This window comes from Eupeodes corollae, chromosome 2 (genome assembly GCF_945859685.1).
Source record: "Eupeodes corollae chromosome 2, idEupCoro1.1, whole genome shotgun sequence".
NCBI classification, from domain to species: domain Eukaryota; kingdom Metazoa; phylum Arthropoda; class Insecta; order Diptera; family Syrphidae; genus Eupeodes; species Eupeodes corollae.
The window spans coordinates 89,620,131-89,643,194 of record NC_079148.1 but is presented as its reverse complement, the minus strand read 5'-3'; the positions used below and the strand labels follow the sequence as shown (position 1 = coordinate 89,643,194).

Here is a 23,064-nt window from a genome sequence, read left to right as displayed (position 1 = left end):
AAAAGTAAACAAACAAACTTGATTTCAATACATATTTCTGTTCCCTACATATTTTAGTTGAAAACGAATTTTTTACTTCCCATAGGAAGTTATTGTAATGGTTCCGATTTGTCAAATTGAAAATTTTGACGTTTCTCGATGTTTCAAGGTACCTAGGTTAGGTTAGGTTAGGTTATAGTGGCTGTCCAAGATGGAAACGGACACACTTAGGCCAGTTTAATGGCCCATTGTGATACCACATGAATCTTGAGGCTTCCTCCTAAGCTCAATGGAAACAGCTTGAGTCCCTTACGAAACGTGAGAGGCTGATTATACCGATATGATTTAGATCGTTTAGATCGTTAAAGAAGAATTCTCCTAGGTAATTCTTGCGTTTTCGAGCTAGAGCAGGGCATGTGCAGAGAAGATGAAGAACCGTTTCTTCCTCTTCCTCGTCCATACAGCTTCTGCAAAAATCATTTGCGAATACGCCTAGTCTCGTGGCGTGCTTTCCTATTAGACAGTGTCCGGTTATGACACCTATTATCGAGCTTATATGCGATCTGCTTAGAGAGAGCAAGCACCTTGAACGTTTTATATCCAGTGTTCGCCAGATGCTTTTTGTGGCCTGACACGTGGAGATGTTGTTCCACCTGGTGCCTGCCCTCCTCGCAGCGTCTTGCATTAGCAACAGTTTACAAGTAGCGATTGGTATGCCAGTACTTGCCAAACGTGGTAGGATGGGCTGTACTGTACCGTTCCTGGCGAGTTCATCTGCCTTACAGTTACCTGGAATGTCTCTATGGCCCGGTACCCAGCAGAGGTGAATATTAAACTGTTGCACCATCTCCATTAGAGATGATCGACAGTTATGGAATGTTAAAGAGTTTGTAGAGACAGAATCCAGAGAATTGATAGCGGGCTGGCTGTCAGAGAAAATACGGATATCAGATGTTGATATCACGTTTTCTTTGAGCCAGGACAAGACTTCCTTAATCGCCAAAAGTTCCGCTTGGAACACGCTACAATGATTGGGAAGGTGGAATGAGAGACTTAATTTCAGTCGTTCAGAGTACACACCTCCACCAACCCCTTCTTTGGTTTTTGAGCCATCTGTGTAAAAATGGATTGACTCATCCTCCAAGAATGTCCTATCCTCCCAAAAAGATCTGGTAGGTATAGAAAAAGGTACCTAGAGTCGAAATAAAATACTTTTAGAAAGATGTCCGTGCGTGCGTGTGTACGTACGAATAAAAAATAATTTTATGTCAAAAACAATTTTGTGCAACGAAAAACATCTCGAAAAGTTTTGAGAAAAATCAAAATGACGTTTTTTTTTATAAAAAATAAAAAAAAAAACATTTCTCAAAGTTGGTAAAAATTGATTTTCGACTCAAATATCTTTTTAAAAATTTGAGATTACGGTTTTCAACTATAAAAAATATTGTTTTCACCATTCCGAAAAATTTTGAGAAAAATCGAATTGACAGTTTTTTGATAAAACTTGGTAAAAATTTACTTTAAACTCAAATAGCTTTACAAAAATTAAAAATATTGTCTTCAAACTCTTTTTATTTCACAGAAAATATTGTTTTCGATATTTAGAAGTTTTTTTTTACAAAACCCCAACAATCCCTTTTTCATAGAAAAATAAAATCTACAAAAAATTTTACGCAAATTTGGTAAAAATTGATGTTCGGTTCTTGATATCTCTCAAATTATTTTCATTCATCCAATTTGAAAAAAATTAAGAAATTCTACTATAATTGGTTAACATTTTTTTCGACTAGAAATCTATTTAACAAAACTGAATTATCAAGCTAAAATTTTTCTTTATATAAAAAATATTGTTGGTAATTTAAAAATTTATGAGAATAGTTCAACTTACAACTGTTTTAACCCAACACGAAAACCTACAAACTTTTAAGCAAGACAAATAGACAGACGGGATGGGAAGTTATCAGTGTGGGTCGCATCCCAGCCTCTTTTTATTATATGCGACCGACACTGATAACTTCCCATCCCGTCTGTTGATTTGCCTTGCTCCAAACTTTAAAAAAAAGAGGTTAGGGTGAGACTAATACTGATAACTTTTAATTCCGTCTGTCGGTCTTGGTTTGTAGGTTTTTGTGTTTTGTTAAAAAAAGTTGTCAGCTGAATTAATAAAAACAAATTTTAAAATTACCAAAAACATTTAGCCTAAGATGAAATTGCTTAGTTTCAATTTTTTTTTTACTTTAGAGATTTTTAGTTGAAAACCAATTTTTACTAATTTTAGTGTCATTCCTAATAGTTTTTATTTCTAATATAAAAAAAATACAAATTGAATGAATGAAATTAGTTTAAAGTCAATATCTTCTATTATTTACGAGATATCGAGAACCGAACATCAATTTTTACCAATTTTGCATACTAACAGTTGGATTTCTGATAACTTAGTTTGAAGCTAATATTTGTAATTTTTGAAAAGATATTTGAGTCGAAAGTAAATTTTTACCATGTCTTTTTAGGTTTTTATTTTTTGTATTTAGGTTTTTCTCAATATTTCAAGTTTTTGAAAAGATATTTGAGTCGACAATCAATTTTTACCAACTTTCAGTAATGTTTTTTTTCTGTTTGGACCAGATATCAAAAACGTTGTTCTTTGTTGCATTAAATTATTTTAAAGTTATGATAAAAATCTTTTTTTTTTTCGTAAAATATTTTAGGTGACAAAAATATTTTTGTCCGCTTTTTCCATTTATAAAAGAAAAACTTTATTGGATTCTTTTCCAAAAATATACTTGTTTGGTGTCACGTTACAATATATAACATACAATTTAATTCAAGTCGGTAGCGTTATTGGTTCGTGAGATTTTTTGAGTTAAACAAAATGTTCCCTTTTTAAAACTGCTATGTTAAAAAAACCACCCACTCAATTTTTTTGACTGCACTATCTGCATCTTTCTTTATTATTATCTGTATAAAACATTTTATTTGAAGTCGATATCTCTACTAATTCTTGAGATATGCACGTCGAAAATAAAATCTACAAAAAATTTTACGCAAATTTGGTAAAAATTGATGTTCGGTTCTTGATATCTCTCAAATTATTTTCATTCATCCAATTTGAAAAAAATTAAGAAATTCTACTATAATTGGTTAACATTTTTTTCGACTAGAAATCTATTTAACAAAACTGAATTATCAAGCTAAACTTTTTCTTTATATAAAAAATATTGTTGGTAATTTAAAAATTTATGAGAATAGTTCAACTTACAACTGTTTTAACCCAACACGAAAACCTACAAACTTTTAAGCAAGACAAATAGACAGACGGGATGGGAAGTTATCAGTGTGGGTCGCATCCCAGCCTCTTTTTATTATATGCGACCGACACTGATAACTTCCCATCCCGTCTGTTGATTTGCCTTGCTCCAAACTTTAAAAAAAAGAGGTTAGGGTGAGACTAATACTGATAACTTTTAATTCCGTCTGTCGGTCTTGGTTTGTAGGTTTTTGTGTTTTGTTAAAAAAAGTTGTCAGCTGAATTAATAAAAACAAATTTTAAAATTACCAAAAACATTTAGCCTAAGATGAAATTGCTTAGTTTCAATTTTTTTTTTACTTTAGAGATTTTTAGTTGAAAACCAATTTTTACTAATTTTAGTGTCATTCCTAATAGTTTTTATTTCTAATATAAAAAAAAATACAAATTGAATGAATGAAATTAGTTTAAAGTCAATATCTTCTATTATTTACGAGATATCGAGAACCGAACATCAATTTTTACCAATTTTGCATACTAACAGTTGGATTTCTGATAACTTAGTTTGAAGCTAATATTTGTAATTTTTGAAAAGATATTTGAGTCGAAAGTAAATTTTTACCATGTCTTTTTAGGTTTTTATTTTTTGTATTTAGGTTTTTCTCAATATTTCAAGTTTTTGAAAAGATATTTGAGTCGACAATCAATTTTTACCAACTTTCAGTAATGTTTTTTTTCTGTTTGGACCAGATATCAAAAACGTTGTTCTTTGTTGCATTAAATTATTTTAAAGTTATGATAAAAATCATTTTTTTTTTCGTAAAATATTTTAGGTGACAAAAATATTTTTGTCCGCTTTTTCCATTTATAAAAGAAAAACTTTATTGGATTCTTTTCCAAAAATATACTTGTTTGGTGTCACGTTACAATATATAACATACAATTTAATTCAAGTCGGTAGCGTTATTGGTTCGTGAGATTTTTTGAGTTAAACAAAATGTTCCCTTTTTAAAACTGCTATGTCAAAAAAACCACCCACTCAATTTTTTTGACTGCACTATCTGCATCTTTCTTTATTATTATCTGTATAAAACATTTTATTTGAAGTCGATATCTCTACTAATTCTTGAGATATGCACGTCGAAAATAAAATCTACAAAAAATTTTACGCAAATTTGGTAAAAATTGATGTTCGGTTCTTGATATCTCTCAAATTATTTTCATTCATCCAATTTGAAAAAAATTAAGAAATTCTACTATAATTGGTTAACATTTTTTTCGACTAGAAATCTATTTAACAAAACTGAATTATCAAGCTAAACTTTTTCTTTATATAAAAAATATTGTTGGTAATTTAAAAATTTATGAGAATAGTTCAACTTACAACTGTTTTAACCCAACACGAAAACCTACAAACTTTTAAGCAAGACAAATAGACAGACGGGATGGGAAGTTATCAGTGTGGGTCGCATCCCAGCCTCTTTTTATTATATGCGACCGACACTGATAACTTCCCATCCCGTCTGTTGATTTGCCTTGCTCCAAACTTTAAAAAAAAGAGGTTAGGGTGAGACTAATACTGATAACTTTTAATTCCGTCTGTCGGTCTTGGTTTGTAGGTTTTTGTGTTTTGTTAAAAAAAGTTGTCAGCTGAATTAATAAAAACAAATTTTAAAATTACCAAAAACATTTAGCCTAAGATGAAATTGTTTAGTTTCAATTTTTTTTTTACTTTAGAGATTTTTAGTTGAAAACCAATTTTTACTAATTTTAGTGTCATTCCTAATAGTTTTTATTTCTAATATAAAAAAAATACAAATTGAATGAATGAAATTAGTTTAAAGTCAATATCTTCTATTATTTACGAGATATCGAGAACCGAACATCAATTTTTACCAATTTTGCATACTAACAGTTGGATTTCTGATAACTTAGTTTGAAGCCAATATTTGTAATTTTTGAAAAGATATTTGAGTCGAAAGTAAATTTTTACCATGTCTTTTTAGGTTTTTATTTTTGTATTTAGGTTTTTCTCAATATTTCAAGTTTTTGAAAAGATATTTGAGTCGACAATCAATTTTTACCAACTTTCAGTAATGTTTTTTTTTCTGTTTGGACCAGATATCAAAAACGTTGTTCTTTGTTGCATTAAATTATTTTAAAGTTATGATAAAAATCATTTTTTTTTTCGTAAAATATTTTAGGTGACAAAAATATTTTTGTCCGCTTTTTCCATTTATAAAAGAAAAACTTTATTGGATTCTTTTCCAAAAATATACTTGTTTGGTGTCACGTTACAATATATAACATACAATTTAATTCAAGTCGGTAGCGTTATTGGTTCGTGAGATTTTTTGAGTTAAACAAAATGTTCCCTTTTTAAAACTGCTATGTTAAAAAAACCACCCACTCAATTTTTTTGACTGCACTATCTGCATCTTTCTTTATTATTATCTGTATAAAACATTTTATTTGAAGTCGATATCTCTACTAATTCTTGAGATATGCACGTCGAAAATCTTACCGAAAGAATCTTACCCACGCACATACATCCATCTCTCTGAAAAACTTTTAATTAGACTCTAGGGACCTTGAAACGTCGAGAAATGTCAAAGTGTTCAATTCGATAAATTGGAACAATAACTTCCTATGGGAAGTTAAAAACCAAGTATGGCAGCACTGAAACACAAACAGGGACGAAATGTCAAAATGAACAATTTTCACGTGAATTTTATGTGAAAAATTGAACACTGAAAATAAATTTAAAATAAAAAACAATAACGCACAATTTTAAACGATTTAGTGAAATGTAAAAGCAATTTTCAGCATTTTACTAAGCTTGAAAGCTAATTTTTAACATCATATTATTTCTTGACAATTTTCTACACTTAATAATAATAATATATAACGGTATGGCTAATTTAAATTTTAGCACTTTGCTGAACCCATATTACATCTGAGAATTCCAATTAATAGGTCCGTTCAAGCGTGTTTGCTTTGGTTATTTTCCCGAAGTGTCAATTTGTAGGCATGTTTGGATGCTCATTTTTTAATAGAAGGCAATTAGCAATTTACTAGTTCGTAAAACAAAAATAAAGAATCAACATTTAAATTGCTAAATTTTTAGGAAGTTGCTAACTAGCAAAATAATAAACCTTTTTTTTTTTTTTTCAAATTCATTTTTATTTATTCAATCTTAAACCTATCTTAAAGCTAGACAAAAATTCATAAAACTAGCCTAATTATCCATAACTTACAACTAACTTAACGGTCCCATACGGACACTCTAAGCTTAACTATAACACTAATTACTATCTATCTATTTTACTTCAATTTAAATTTTATTTGTTTTGTTTTTATTAGAAAATTTTGAAAAAACTAATATCAATAACCTTTTTTAATTTATTTTTACTTACAAACTACTTAAAATAAGGTCCCTAAATAAAACTTAAAAACTAACTTATTTTTTTATTTTTTTTTTGTTTTTTTTTTGTTTTTTTTTGTTTTTTTTTTTTAATTTTTTTTTTCGTGCCTCCATGCCAATTCTACTTAAAACTAAACCCTAAACATAAAACAAGTATGTAAGCCGGCCAAGGCTTAAAACCCCATCCCGACTACCCAATATCAAGTGCCGATTGAAGCCACCAAAACTGGTTCTCCTGCTTCACCCTATCAGTTCGGTCCCGTTCGGACACAGCCCTACTGAACCGAAGGAGCTCTGCTCCGCCTTGTGCCATGACGTCCCGATTGTACAGGAGTCGCCTATCCACGGTTCTTCGTCTGACGTGGTAGATTAACGGAACTGCCAATCTATCCTGTATCAGACCGCTTCTATCTAAAAAGAGGAATGCCTCTGGGGGAATGAAGCCGCTCAAGCGTGCACTCTCAAAATACTCGTCGTTCGGATAGGACGCCCCGTAAACTAAATTGTTGGTCGAAGACATAGCTCTTGCAATGTGACCTCGAACGAGTTTTATCACGAAATTGTCAATTCTGTTGATTCGAGCCCCGTTGTATAGGACCCCGTTTGAATAGTAATGCACATAAGAAGATTCGGCTGTTCGATATAAGCCGGTACAGCGTCTTAAACACTGCCGCTCGAACACCCGAAACTTCGCCATCTGGGAAGGGGCAACGTTGAACCACACAGGACAACCATAAACGATCATTGGCCGTATGAGGGCCATGTAGCAAATTACCTTCACTCTGGGGTCAAGCCGACTGCTAAAAAACAGTCCTTTCGTCAGAGCGAAGGCTCCTCTGGCCCTGGTCAGAGCAGCATTTATATGTCTGTCGAAATATAAATACTGATTTAACCAGATACCAAGGTACTTCACTACACTTTTGCTCGCCAATGGCTGCCCGTAAAGATCAACTATGACCATCTTGCGCCAATTCTTACACGTATCCCTCGTGGCCCTAGCCAACGGAGTCCGGAACAGAATTGTCTCTGACTTCTGGACATTTATTTTCAGTTTCCAGTCGTCGCAATATCGCTGAATCTTGTCGAAATCACGCTGCAAGAGAATTCTAATAACCTCAACCTTTTGGCCCTTCTGTACGCAATTAGATCGTCGGCGTACGCAATTGCCTTTGTAAGACTACCTATCAGATCGCTGGTGTAAATGCTGAAGAGAATCGGCGAATTCACCGCTCCCTGTTGAAGACCATTTTTAATTGAGAATGTTGTGGTAGAAGTTACATTGCCACTTTTAACAACAAACTTTCTACCGTTAAGCATATCATATAGTATATACAACAATGGCTTGCTTATGCCAAGCCTGCTCAGTTTTAGGTAAAGACCCTCTAACCATACGGTGTCAAAGGCCTTCTCCAAATCAACCAGAACAGCACCTGTGCATTGTTGTTTTGATTTATTCCATTGGATATCAGAAACGAGTTTAGACGCAGCATGAATTGTGTCATGACCCGCCTTGAACCCGAACTGTTTATCCGGAATTATTTTGTTGTCCGCAGCCCACTTAGTCAGAGCCCTATTAATGATTTTTTCGAAAACTTTGCTGATGCTCGGAAGAAGACTTATCGACCGAAGATTTGACGGGTTGGAGTTGTCCTTTCCCTTTTTCGGGAGAGGATGAACCACAGCAGTCTTCCAATGCACTGGATAATATGCATTATTCAGTGCATTATTGAAGAGCGTGGTGTATATGTCAATTGCTTCCATCGGTAAATGTCTTAGTACAACGTTGGATATACCATCGACACCTGCTGACTTTTTGTTTTTTATTGAATTGAAGATGAGCTGAAGCTCAACCTTCGTCACTAACAAGGGACCTTTAACAATATACCGTTTAAAGTTTTATTTTGTATTTTTTTATCATTGAAGTACCCGTGGCATGATGGTTAGTGCGATGGACTGTCATGCGAGAGGTCTTGGGTTCGGTCCCTGCCTATGCCACCTAAAGTTTTTTTCACGGGTACTGCCTCTTGCGAGGCATTGACAAATTCTCCAAGAGTAATTCTTGTCATGAAAAGTGCTTTCTCAAATTTTCGGTTCGGATTCGCTTAAAAAACTATATTCCTGAAAACAGTACTTGCAAACAGGAATGGTTGAGAGTTGCCAGTCACTAGGCCCTAGTTCTCAAACGGACTGTTGGGCCACCCAATTTAATTTATTTAATTTAATTTATTTATCATTATTTAATTGCCTATCAAAATTGTAAAAATTCGTGCCTAAATTCGTTTATTTACAGAATGATATAATTTTACTTTCTTGTTCAATTTTAAGAAGAAAATAAAATACTACTCCCAAAAGAAGTATTGTGAACTAGCGATAAGTAATCTTGGATCAACCTGATTAATATTTTATATATAAGACTTTTCCTCAAATGTCGTTTTCTTTCTTTGCCCTGAAGGAAAATCTTTCTGCATTCGCAGGCGTACTGAGACCACGTAATTTTGTTGGTCAAGGCCTGATGTGAAATATTTTAAATGTTATTTATTATTATTTATTTTTTATCATCAAGTTGTTTTAAACAATAAAATATGTAAAAAAACATACTTTCGGCAACAGTTGAAAGATACAAGTTTGCGATACTCTAACTACAGAATTGCAGTAAACTACAATAATGAGCATAAGTGATGCCAAACTTCTATAGAAATATTTCTTGTTTTAAGTTGGGGGTCGAAAAGCTGTTCTTACCATTTTTTATATTATTTTTTTTTTCTTATACAAAAAAAAAAACATTTTTCAAAAAATCTTATCAGATGTTTAAAAAATGCTTTTAATGAGATAAAATTGGTTTGAATCCAACCAATTCCATCAAGATAATCGTGTCGAATCTTACTGTTCTCCGTCACGCTTCCTTCTTCGGAAACTCAATTTCGGTTCGAGAAAGCATTTTTGTATTTATATTGAGCGAGCACTAAAGGGGTTATAAACACCCTTATAATGATTAAACACAGTGCGAGCAATTAGGAAATGAGGATAGGATTGTGTGATATATTGAATCAGGAAAAGCATTCTATCGTCGGAGAAAACCTAAACGCTTAGCAGCTTTTTTGGCGATGTCAAATATGTGATCACTCCACAACAAGTGCTTTGTGATGCACAAAAATATTTTCTTAATTTTTTATTTATTAAATTTAAAAATGTACCTGCCTGTTTTTTTAAATAAACTTTGATATCTCAAAAAACCTTCATTTTTCAAAATTTGTATTTTAAATAAATTAATTTCGTATATAAAATTTTTCATTTATAGTTAAAAAAATATTCATGCGATGAAGTTATTTAAAACTTATATTAAATAAATTAATTTTGTATATAAAATTTTTCAATTTTAGTTAAATAAATATTCTTGGGATGAAGTTATTTAAAACTTATTAAATACGTTTTACAAAAATATATTGTGTTTAGCCAACATTAAAACAAAACTATCGGTTTTTTTTGAGAAAATTCGAATTTTTGAGTTATTACGAAAATATTTGTATACTACTTATTATTATGTTATTTTTCGTCTTTCACAACATTGAAAAAAAAAGCCAAACGCGAAACCTTAATTTCCAAATTTGAAGTCAATCACCGCGGATCTTTGGACTGTACAGACCAGGACAGAGAGACAGACGGACGAAATCGAGAGATCCACTTTTTTTGGCTTCTCTACCACCGTAATGACATATTTCGTTAAAATCTCGAGTTAGAAATTGATTAAGAATGCAAAACTTGATATGTATATACATTGAAAAACGACAAAATTATACGCGTCTTCTATTTCTACAATTCTTCTTATCATCTAAAATAATTCGCTCCCAGCTACAAGAAAAACTTTCGCATAGATAAAAATGTGTTTGCAGGAAATTGAAAATTCCGCTTTGACAATAACCTTAATAAGAACTTATTTAAAAATTCAAGTTGACAAACATTTTTTAAATTATCAGCGAATTTATATAATTTTGGTATTAAATTTATATTATAAAGTTTAGACAGTTTTTAAAATAAATACATAAACATTTGTTTTTGAATTTAAAAGCTTTAGCTTTGCCGTCAGCTCGACTAGCAACTTACATTTTTTCTTACATTGGTCAACTTTGTTTTAAATTTCAGTTTTAATTATATATTTTTTAATATCAGTTTTCTAAATCTGCAAATTTCCTTCAGATTGTTGACAAGATTTGTCCAATCTGGTCCATTCAATATTAGAATTGTCTCTTTTAGAGTGAGAGAGAATTTTTGTAAATATGAGAATTTATTGTATTTGAAAATTGGACATACGCTTATAAAATGTTAGCAGTCTTCTTTGGATTTATTATTACAGAGTGTACGAACTGGTTGAAACTCCCATTGCATGGTCTACATACAATGGAAGACATAATACTTCGCATCGAGCTTTGAAAATTAAAGAAATTTCCTTGTAGCTTAAAGATTCATTGAAATAGTTATTGTTTCTTAGATCAAATTGTAACTGGCTATATAATATTCGACTTTCTGATTCATTAGCTGTTTTTATAAATTGATTCCGAACCGAGTCTTCATTAAGCTGGATAATTTTATAAATTTTTTCCTTAACATCAAGTATGTTACTTCTATCAATTTGCATATCTTCACATTGCCAAGTGGCAATTCGTTGCCATTTGTCATACCACCATTATTTGTTCCTTATTTCATAAAGCCTGCATACACCACTTTTACAAATGGTCGACAAGAGCTCCGCAAAATACCTAATCTATGATATTTATTAAAGATAAACCTCTGTAGTTTGAGAGGTCATTTAAGGAATCTTTTTTATGTATTGGGAAGATAACCGTTTTTTGTATACGAGAAAGTAACTTCTGCTTTCGTAAGAATTTTGTTTAAAAGCACGAAATGTCTCAGCTTAAAACTTTGAGATGAATTCTTAAATAAATATAAAAAATACCTATATTTGAAACACCACACACGCATTTTTTTAAAAGTCCTTTTTGCATCTAAAAGAGCCTAAAAATTGGATTTGTATTGTTACCAATTATTAAACTATTTATTAAAAAATCCCATGTTTAACTTATGTATATACATGGTTAGGTTAGGTTGGAGTGGCTGTCCAGATGTCATTGACACACGTAGACCTCAAGGGTCCATTGTGATACCACTAATGAGGTTACTCATGGGAGAGTAATGAATTTAAACAAACCATTTTGTACTTTTAATAAAGTTAGAGAGACGTTTTGTGTCAATCGTTGCCAGTTCACTGGTGTTATCGAAGAAGGGATTACCGAGAAAGTTATTCCTTCTAATGGAGAGTGCTGGACATGTACACAGAAGGTGTTGGACTGTTTCCTCTTTCTCCTCGTCCATGCAGCTTCTACAGAAGTCTTTTGTGTAGACACCTAGCCTCAGAGCATGTCTTCCTATGAGGTAGTTTCCCGTTATTACTCCCATTGTAGAGCTTATACTTTGTCTGCTCAGTGATAACAAGCTTTTTGACCGTTTTAAGTCAATACTTGGCCATATTTGCTTGGTTGCTAGACAGGTGGTACTTTGTGACCATCTAGCATTTGTTGTTTCTAGAGCATATTGCTTGAGAAGATATTTGCATGTAGCAAGTGGTGTTACCATGTTATGTTTTTGTCTAACATAAGGCAAAAGTGTTCCGTTTTTGGCGAGCTCATCGGCTTTGCAATTTCCCGGAATGTCTATGTGGCCCGGCACCCAAACTGTTCCGTCATCTCATTCAGAGATGATTGACAATCGTGCTGGACTGTTCGAGAGTTTGTGGAGACAGACGCGAGAGATTTAAGAGTGGCTTGGCTGTCTGAGAAGATTCGCATACCCTTACAAGATATAACGTTTTCTTTGAGCCAGGATAGTGCTTCTTTAATTGCCATTACTTCTGCCTGGAATACACTACATTGATTGGGAAGTCTATAGGATAGACTGAGATTCAGTTGTTCTGAAAAGATACCACTTCTAGAAGTGTACCGCATCGTCTTCCAGGGGTCCCTCTTCTTCCCAGGAGGATCTTGAAGAGATGGACACATGGAATCTTTTACCAAATACCATTTTTGGGTTGGTATAGTCTAAGCGATCTGGGATAAATCTGAAATTGTCTAGAATAGTTGAATGTCCAGTATTGGTACTGGTCCATTGAGAGGTGGCTCTAAGCCTTACACATGAGTTGGCAGCCACCTTTTTAGAGAAGATGTCAAGTGGTGTTAGGTTTAAAAGCACTTCCAGTGCTGCGGTTGGTGTTGTGCGAAGTGCTCCTGTGATGCACATACCTGCTGACCGCTGGACTTTAATGAGCTTATTTAGATTTACCTTCTTGTCCAGTGCTGTCCACCATACGACAGCTCCATAAATGAGTATCGGCCTGATTACCGAAGTGTATAGCCAGTGGGTTATTTTTGGGGAGAAGCCCCATTTTGATCCAATAGCCTTTTTACAAGTAAAAAGAGCTACAGTAGCCTTTTTGATTCTTTCATCAATATTTTTGGCTTTCAATTTAGTTTTTTGTCTAAAATGAGACCCAAATATTTAGCTTGATCGGAAAAGCTTAATGGTATTCCTTTAATCTTGGGTGGGCTAATCTGAAGAATTTTATATCTTCTCGAAAAGAGTATTAATTCTGTTTTGTGTGGGTTGACGTCCAATCCACATTGCTTAGCCCATTTAGTTAGCCTGTTTAGGGCATTTTGTAGGAGTTCCGAGAGAACTTGGGGGTGCTTCCCAGATACGGATATCGCAACGTCGTCAGCATAGGCAATAACCTTGAAACCCTCTGCTTCCAATGCTGTAAGTGGTCGTTTACTACCATGTTCCATAAAAGAGGCGAAAGGACTCCACCTTGGGGAGTGCCTCGATTTACCGATCTGGTGGTGTATATACATACTCGTACCTACAAATGTGCATTAGATACATAGATACATCTGTAGGCCTTGGCCAACCACCCCTTGTATTAGTCATTAGCTTGATCCCAAAGATCAGTCGTGTCAAGTAGGAAATTAATAGGCCATTGGCACCATTGATAACGCTATACCTTTTCTCTTTACAATGAAATTAACAATCATTGAATTCTTTGAAAAAATACTGTTTATTTTAAATATGAAATAAGAGGGATGTATGGAAGAAAATATCAATAAAATATTTAACCCCTTCTCACATACTTCCATATTGATTCATTAATTGTTTTTGGTTTTCAAAAATTTGGTACGTGATGTATTCTTAGAAGAAACCTTAATAATTAACAAAAAACTACATTTGATTGTTTACTTGCAAAGTTTTACTAATTGCATATTTGTAGTTCTATCTTAATGGACGTTTAAAGTGTAAATATACATGAGAAGTATGTGTGTTAAGCCTAAATTTGTCCCTACATATTTAAGTGTCTTTTCGGCAAAATGTATGCCTCACGATATAATCAACTTGAAGTAAAATATAGGTGCCATAGGTAAACATATTTTTTCTGTGTTTGTCTGCTCTATTTAAATGCGAAGTGACAATAATTGTAAATAGATACCTAATTAACATTCCCTTAATGAAAAGTCGTTGTATTTGCACCAATAAGTCAAATATTGTTTTTTTTTTGTAAATATCAAAAATAATCTAAAATGTGTGCAATAGTCTTATTTTAGTTGTACAATGTTTTTGGTGAAAATCAAACTCATGATAATGAGTCAAATTTTAACAATCAGGGTTTCAGTCTGTGTAACTTAGGTTGCTTAATACAATTCAATTCGATTAAAACTTGACTATTTTTGTATGTATTCGTCTTTAAATATTAACAGAGTCCTAAAATTTAATCAGAATCGTTAAATACGTTCCTGAGAAACCAGTTCCTTATCTAAAAAGAATTATTCTTTTAGTTTGCTTAAAGTCATAATAGCTATAAGCCTCAAGGATGCAAAGATTTTTAAATGACTACAAGTTCACGTCGATGATGTCATGTGATCGATAAAGTAGAAACGCTTGAAGCTAGTTCCCAGCCTCAAATCATGTTATGTTTATGTCCAAAATCATATACATTATTACCATCATTATGTTGCGAGTGACATCAATTTCATACAAACATTCCTATTTCAAAACAACACAAAATCAAAAAACTACCGCCAAGTACTATATCAAGAAATGATACAGCAAATCCAAATTCAGTCTCAGTTTTTTGGCATTTAAATCAAGATTTTTATACAATGATAATAGAATAATAAATATTTACTTTATTTACTAATTCATATAGCAACAGATAAAAACATCACCATTAAACTAAGAGCTATATGTATATTAAAAAAAAAACAATAGCATTTGAAATTAACTCGAGTCTGATTAAAAGCATCTCCATCTCCAATTTAAATGATTCTGATTTTAAAATTTACGTAGGTGGAAAGAAGGCACGGCAAAATCGTTTATAATAAAATTAAGCATTTAACAACATAAAAATGTAGATTTAAGTTGACGCGACGGCGCCTTCTTTAATGTCTTTAAATTGATTATTTATCCACCGAAACTTCGTGTTTTTTTGTTGACTCATTGATTTTATTTTGCATAATATTAAAGTAGGAATGAAGTTTTAAAATTCACATTTGAAAATAAATATACACACTAATATTATCCATAAGTTCTTAAGATGTGAAAATATTGTTTTTAGATTATTATGTTTATTGCTTCTCAATAAAACTATTCTGCATACAGTTTTATTGTACTTATAACAATTGCTATTCCAGTTTAGATTTTTGTTGATTTAAAGACACCTGATGCCAATCATGGACCTAAAGCGGGGGAGATAATAAAAGGTTGATATGACATTAAATAAAAGTGCTAAGTGGAAGTCACGTCACAAAAATGCCAACCAGACCTTGACTTCTATTGATTCTATAGCTTATAATATCAACAAATTATGTACTACAACGTTAATTGTAATGTTAAATGGAAAATATAGAATTTTGACTATCAAACATAAGATAATATTATAAATGAGATTATGTTATATAACCCCTTTTTTATTTGAAAATCGATTTTATTATGAGCTTCATCGCATGAAAAGATTCAAAATATGTAACGTCTTCACTACCAATGTCTTCACTATGGTAAATATCGTTAAATTATTAATAAACCTTAAATTTAAATCTTTACTTATACAACTTAACTGTATAAGATTTATGGCTCAAATGTATCGCTTAGCTATCGCACATCGCATAGCAATTAATACAACCTACTACAAAAATGGTGATTCTGCCACAGCTACATATCGTGCTTTAAGAGGAGAGCATGGTTTACATAATCGACCAAAAAAATTGTGAGAAATTTTAAGAGACTAGATTGGTTACAGTTATACTTAGGATCTGGCCCTGCAGGTTGTGCCGTCGGGGTGACTTCCTGGCCACGTAATAACATCGTAGTTGCGAAGCACCAACAAGCCTCGGATACTGACGGATTTACTGTTGACAACCTAAGAAACGAACTTCGGATATGCACGTGGAATGTTAGGTCCCTTAACAGATCACGTAAGGCCGAAGAATTAGCGGAGGCCCTAGACTGCTATAAAGCAGACATCACCGCCATCCAGGAAATACGATAGGATGGGCCGGGGAAAAAGAGGATGAAAAACTGCGAACTTGGAGTTCTCCAGATCAATCTGCCGTCAACCAGATTGACCATATTGCGATCGATGCCAGACACGCTTTCAGCATCATGGATGTCCGAACATTCCGAAGAGCTAACATCGACTCGGACCACTACCTCGTTGTAGCCAAGAAAGCACTTCGGGTTTCCAGACCCACGGCAAAACAGGGAGGTGCTGGGAGAAGGTACAACGTCGAATTCGCCAGAGATGGCCAAATTCTTTTCTGACCGAGTTACAAGTAACCTCTCTCGAAGTTCTTTGCCGCCAACACAATGTATCGAAAGCCAGTGGGAACATTGCCAAGATCCAATCAGATAAGCCGCCTCTGATGTGCTGAGTTTTAAGCAACCACCAACAAGGAACCCCTGGTTTGCAGGCAAATGAAGCCAAAGGTTTAAGACAAGGTGATGCGCTGACATGTGACGCAGAATAACTCTTGCTAACGGCTGTTTCTTTGGACTAAGAAAGCAATTGAGTTTTAAAGTCCTCTCTCGAGGGACCAAAGTGTCGCTATATAAGACCCTTATCATCCCCGTCCTGCTATACGGTGCAGATGCATGGACTATGACAAGCAACTTGGGTTGTTTCGAGAGAAAAGTTCTAAGTGTGATCTACGGTTCCGTATGCATCGACGGAGAAGATGGAACGACGAGCTGAACAGGCTGTACAGCGACGTAGATTTAGCCAGAAGTGGATAAGTCCAACAACTAAGAGCCCATGGAAACCAATGCTCCGACCCGGAAAGTCTTCGCAGTAGAAGAAGACCGCGAATCAGGTGGCGCGTACAGTGGAAAGTGACCTCACCCAACTTGGAGCGCGAAACTGGAGACAGTTTGTTGGTTGAGGCCCTAGTAAGGGTTTTTAATAATAAAACTTATAATATACTAATCTGCTAAAGTGGTAAGAATTTATTTTAAACATTAACTAAATACTTCTTTATTAAAAATATTTTTTTTTAAACTGGTTTCTTATAACTGAGCAACCCTCATATGTGCTTACAAAATGAGTTAATACGTTAAATGTGATTATAAAATTATATTTTAAGTCACATAATTTGAAGTATCCTCAGTAATTTTTATAATATTCTATTAAAAAAACCACAAATGAAGTTCATGGAAAACACTAATTAATGCAAAACGTGAATTTAACAAATAAAATTCGCAATAAACCACTTCAAAGTTTAAAGGGATTATTAACAAATTGAGAACGAAAAATATCTTATATAAGATCATCTTTCCTCTTCTACTTCAGAAACACTGATTGAGCACAATAAGGAAACTGTTAATATCATGTTTCCTTTTTAACTCACGATTCAAGCATTCAAGAATTAAGACACATCTTGACACTTGAGAACCAAAAAAGATTAATAGTTCTTCTTTGTTGTGGTTGTGGGTGGTGGTGTTTCACATATAATATTCTACTGATATTTATAAAGTACATTTAAAAAAAAAAATATTAATTAAGTGGAAACCTAACTTTTTGTGTCTTTTGTTTTATTTTAAACGTGATTTGTTTGTTATATAATAAGCTTGATAAAGCATAAGCGAAACACTTCTGAAGTCCCTTCTCTGCACGTGATAATCTGGTTGCTGTGATTTTTCGTAAGTCCTCGTAAGGTTAAGCAGATTATAATAAGAAAATATTACTCTTTTTACAAAAACTCTCGAGTCACCATCCCTTGCAGTGTTAGTTAATCGTGATAGTCAGAGTTGAGAGGCCTCTAAATTGGTGGTCGTCTTTCAAGGAAAAATTCACCTTTATGGAAAACATCGCACTTATGGACAGTCCTGGAAACTTCAAAGCTTTTGAAGTCCAAATACTTCTTATTGGGCTGCAGCAAGACTTTCGTTAAAATAGGTTCAATGGTGATCTGATGGTGTATCTAACTGAACTGTGGAACAAATCTTCACATAGCATTTGAGAAATCAAAATTTGTACGCTTGATATTTCAAAAGAATGTTTGGAATCAGACGATGCATTCGGCTATTATCTATAACACAAACATACCATAAGTCCAAAGCTTGAGTGTAAATATCATAAGTTTTTAACAGTTGAATAATCCAAAAGCAATTCAACCGGGATATTCACTCCTCCAGGAATTTTCAAGAGTATACCCTTTAGCGAAACTTCGGTCGTATTGTCAAGAAAAGAGATTCGTTCTTTAGTCGTACTACACGAATATGGAATGCTTTACCACATTTATTGAAGAGAATAAAAAGTTCACAAACTTTTTTAATGCAACTTAGCTGAACACGGCGACATGAAGAACACATTGAGTTTTCTCTTAAGAATTTAGTAGCACAAGAATATGGTGTTGTTTTCTGTGTTCATAGCGAAGCCTACGATGGGTAGACAAAGTTCTTTACTATCTCAAAGTTATGGTGACGTTTTCACCGAGACGTTTGTTTTGTAGATTCTTTCTTTATGAAAGCATGTACTTTTTTTTATTTCATTAACCGTTAAACCCATTTTTGCCGCATCTGTCTCAATACTTACAAAAGCCCCATTGACATCACGCTGAGCACTTCTGATTATGTCAATGTCATCAGCATTGTAATTGGACAGACTCTTGAAAGAAAGTGCCTCTAGTGTTGACGTGGGAGCTCTTCACTATTTTATCAAGGACAATGTGAAGGAAATCGCATGACAGCGGAACACCTTGTCTTAAGCCTTTTTGATATTATGGAGCAGCGTGGATTCTCCATGATCATTCTGATTATAGGGTTCGCGGCGGATCGTTTTCAATTCGACCTTTTAAATTCTACTTGCGTCGTATTTCCTTATTAACGAATTCGCGGCGAATCGAAAATTGTTCTTCCTATATTCTAGTGATTTGACACTTTTGGTTTGATTTTTTTTCCTATATTCCAGTGATTTGACAGCTTTCCAAATAAATGCTATTTTGTTTTTATTGAATTTGTGAAAATTTCGGTGATTTTTTCGAAATTGTATGTGAATATTTATTTGACTATTGACTTTCCTATCTATGAAGTACAAAACTATGAAAAAATGTTAATTCCTGGACCCGTTTAACCATTTTAAATCATTCAATACAAGTATCATTACTGAGAACGATTATATTGATGTCTTAAGAGCGCCATCTATTATCAACTTTAATAAAAAGATTTTTAAAACTTTTCTATTTTGATTGCCTTTTTGGGATTGTCGACCATTTTATGTCAATTCACATAAAACCTAACCTGTCGGTAAAGTTTGCTACTTGTATCTATACCTTTTATTACTTCAAAGTGCCAACAAAGTACATCTAACTATAACTAAACTTATTAAGCTACGCCTTTTTGGTTAGTGTGAAAACAAGAAAAGTTTATTACCACGTCATTGTGATCATTGTTTGGAGGACAACCGAAGCAGAGACTAAAAAAGTCTGTAGTTAATTTTTATAGCTTTGAAGCATGTCTATTCATCATTCATTAGCATTCTACATAAACTTTAATGCGTATAATGTGGGTCTTTTTATTTTCGATTAAAGACACTTCCTTAAACAGTATTTTTAAATGAAGGCAATGATGCAGAACAAAATGAGTCCCTCCTAAAAGTTTATAGTTTTTTTTTACCGGAAATTCCAAACTATTAGAGCCATCTGCATTGTTATCCCATTATTTGTTTTGAGTTGTTACCAAAGTTACCATAATTTTTAAATATTGTTCCAATTAGCTGAAAATGCAAATTTTTCAGAGGTTTTTTTTATTTCTTTAAATTTCACAAGTGGGAACATTCTATGCTGAATTTTCATCCTCCCGGATGCAAGTTCGACAGAACGATCAAGCATAGAAGAAGGCGTCAAAGACTCCCAACGAACGTTCCAACATCAACGTCATAAAGAACATAGTACATATTTTCCAGTTGAGTAGCGGTGGCCTAGTTTGGTTGTGAATGATGTGACGTTGGCGGGAGGCGGGTGTGGCACGGACAGAGCAGAGTCAGAGACACGTACACGTTCACGGCAGAGTCAGCATGAAATTGTATCTAAAATTTATTAGTGCCAAATCGTCACCACACACATAGTCTAGATTTAAAATAGAGAAGGCATCATCATAGTTAGCGTTGTAAGATCTCTATACGAGTTCTTAGTTTTCTAATGTTGCTCTATGTGTCTATGCCACATGAATGACACATCATCTTGAAAGCAGCATACATACTCGTATATGCATTTTGAAAAAGCATCAGCTCAAAACAGCCGCGCGTAAACTACGACCAACAAATAGACGAATATAGATGCGCGGGCGTATGAAACAGGTGAGAGTGGGTATTTGGCAAATAATATTATGTTGTCGGTGCATCAAGATTCTTTCTTTTTCTTCATTTATTGTTGTTATTTATTTATATGTTATGTGTGTTACATTTGTCACTTTTCGAAAAAAAACCCAAGGAAACGAGGTTGTGTAATATTTAGTTTGATTTTATTTTTAAATTTTGTTTTTGATGAAGTTAATTTTGGGATGTAAATGAATTAATTAAACTTAAAATGGGTCCTGATTGAGATCTCACTCAAGGCAAAAACTTTCTTAGTGAATTATTGCTCTACAAAGTTTCAGTAAAAAGTTTACCAACCAAATTCATACAATTCTATGTTAGGATGCTTAAGAACAATATTGTATTTTTCCAAGAAAAGTAGCTCAAGCAAATCGAGAGACTTCAAATGCAAACAGGTGGCGTTCCTTAAGGCTGTTTTTTAAGTCCTTTGTTATTTTCCTTGTTTATTAATGATGTTGAAAATCATATCCCAGGAGGTACTACGATTGGATGGTCCTCCTTTATGCAGACCATCTGGTTATCATGTCAGATAACCAGTTTAATCTACAGCTTTAAATTAATAAGCTACAAAAGTACTGTGATAGTTGGGATCTCAAAATAAATACCTCGAAGTCTAAAATTATGGTTTTCAGATCATGCAACTGGACTCTTGGCTAGGATATTGTAAACGTTGTTGAAGAATTTAAATATATTGGTCATATGCTTTCATATAACTTATATAGGTATAAAGTTGCTTTAAGCAGCAAGTGGCCTAATTTTGTATTAGTAAAAACTATGTTGATAAAGTTTCCAACGCTACAGTACCCGTGTTTGTTGAAAAATCTATCAATAGTATAGTAGAATTTTTGCACGAATAACAAAAACAATATCCGCAGTATGAATACTACCGATAAACGTTAAAGTAGAATCTTACTACGGATGGGTTTTTGACATATATACGAGTCTCTAATGGGTCTTGTGTGATTTCGTTCTCAAATGTTGGTACGATTGATATTGCATTTGTATCTCGGTGGCTGTGTTCGTTGAGTAGTTGTGCATTTGGAATCATGTGTTTTCCATTGGGGAAAAAATCAATCTGTTACTGTTGATAGTATTTAGTTTTGTTAATAAAAATGGACTAACTGGGCTTATTTTTCAAGAGAAAACAATAGAAAAGATAATTAAGTTTTGCTATTTTTCCACCAAAGGTTTATCTCTGTTTAGATCAAATAAATCTTTTTTGTGTTTCCACCGCACTAGAAGATTTAAAAATGATTATGTTTGACAGCACTTTCTAAAATGCAAATGGTGTTTCGATGTTTCTTATAGTTCAGCACCATATTAACCATTTAATTTAATTAAACCAAAACTACATGTTTTGTACACAAACAGACCAAAATGCTTTATCTGTAAAACCAACTCCTCCACACACGTTTTTCTTCACAAATTTTGAATCGATTCTCATCTCCGACCGAAAAAAATCTAGTTTCAACTCGACTCAGTTATATAAAGAATTGAGACGAGCTTCAAGCTCGCTTCAATATAACATGTTAATGTAGCAGTCTACGAACAAATCCCCTTCTTGAAGTTTTTATTTTATGTCAAAGCTGCAATGGTTAAATTAACTATTTTTATAGAATCTCAGTTTCCAGAAGTTTTCTTACCATTTCTTCTTGAAAATTGTCCATTTTATAAGTTTTAGTTAGTTTTTTTACTAAGTTAATTTTATCATTTGATTTTCACAAAACTTTCTTCTATTTGTGTGTTTTTTTATTATTATTCTGACAGATCTTTTTTCAGTTTTACCAATTTTTCAATAAAAAAATCTGGCTACTGCCAATGAGTTTTCTTGGGATTGAGATACTATTCTATTTATAGAATGCCAAGATCAATCAAGATTGATCTTAAAAAATTAGAAAAATCTACCTTTTGAAGTGTATTTGCTTTCGATGCTTTAGAACTGAGATTTAAACGAATGCAGTAAATGTAACACATTAGTTATACTAATGGCTAATTGAGTAACAATGAATGTTTCATATCTGAACATTTGAATCTCTCAAAAACTGAATTGAAAAGAGATTCTGCAACGTGTAGTCTGTGAGTTCTAAACTTAAGGTTCTTCCCAACATATTTGTTTACCTTCATTTTTTTTATTTAATTTTTGGAATAATTGTTTGCCTAAATGCACTTATTTCCAAATTAAAGATCCAAACATTTTTCTCTCTTTATTTGCCTCATTTCCTGGGTTTTTGCATTTATATTTTTATAGAGTTCTTAGCATTTACAGAAATTGTAACAAGAACATAATATATTATTTTTGGAAAAAAAAGTGTCAACATTATTTTTAATATTTCTGCGTGAAATGCACCAAAACCTTTTAAACTATTGTACTTTACATTTAAATATGATATATTAAGGCAACTGTTAGAATCTTGGAATGCTTTGATATGTAGGGATCCACCCTGGCATCAATTTGTAATTTCTTTTATACAAATTTAAATATTAGTTTTTTGACAATACTGCCAAATTGAT

The 23,064-nt window shown here is 33.0% G+C and overlaps 1 protein-coding gene across 1 annotated transcript in view; it reads left to right on the top strand.

Annotated features, from left to right (window-relative positions):
* LOC129944441 (interference hedgehog) overlaps nucleotides 1-23,064 on the top strand; it is a 56,654-nt gene that overhangs the window by 1,101 nt on the left and 32,489 nt on the right. The window lies entirely within an intron of this gene.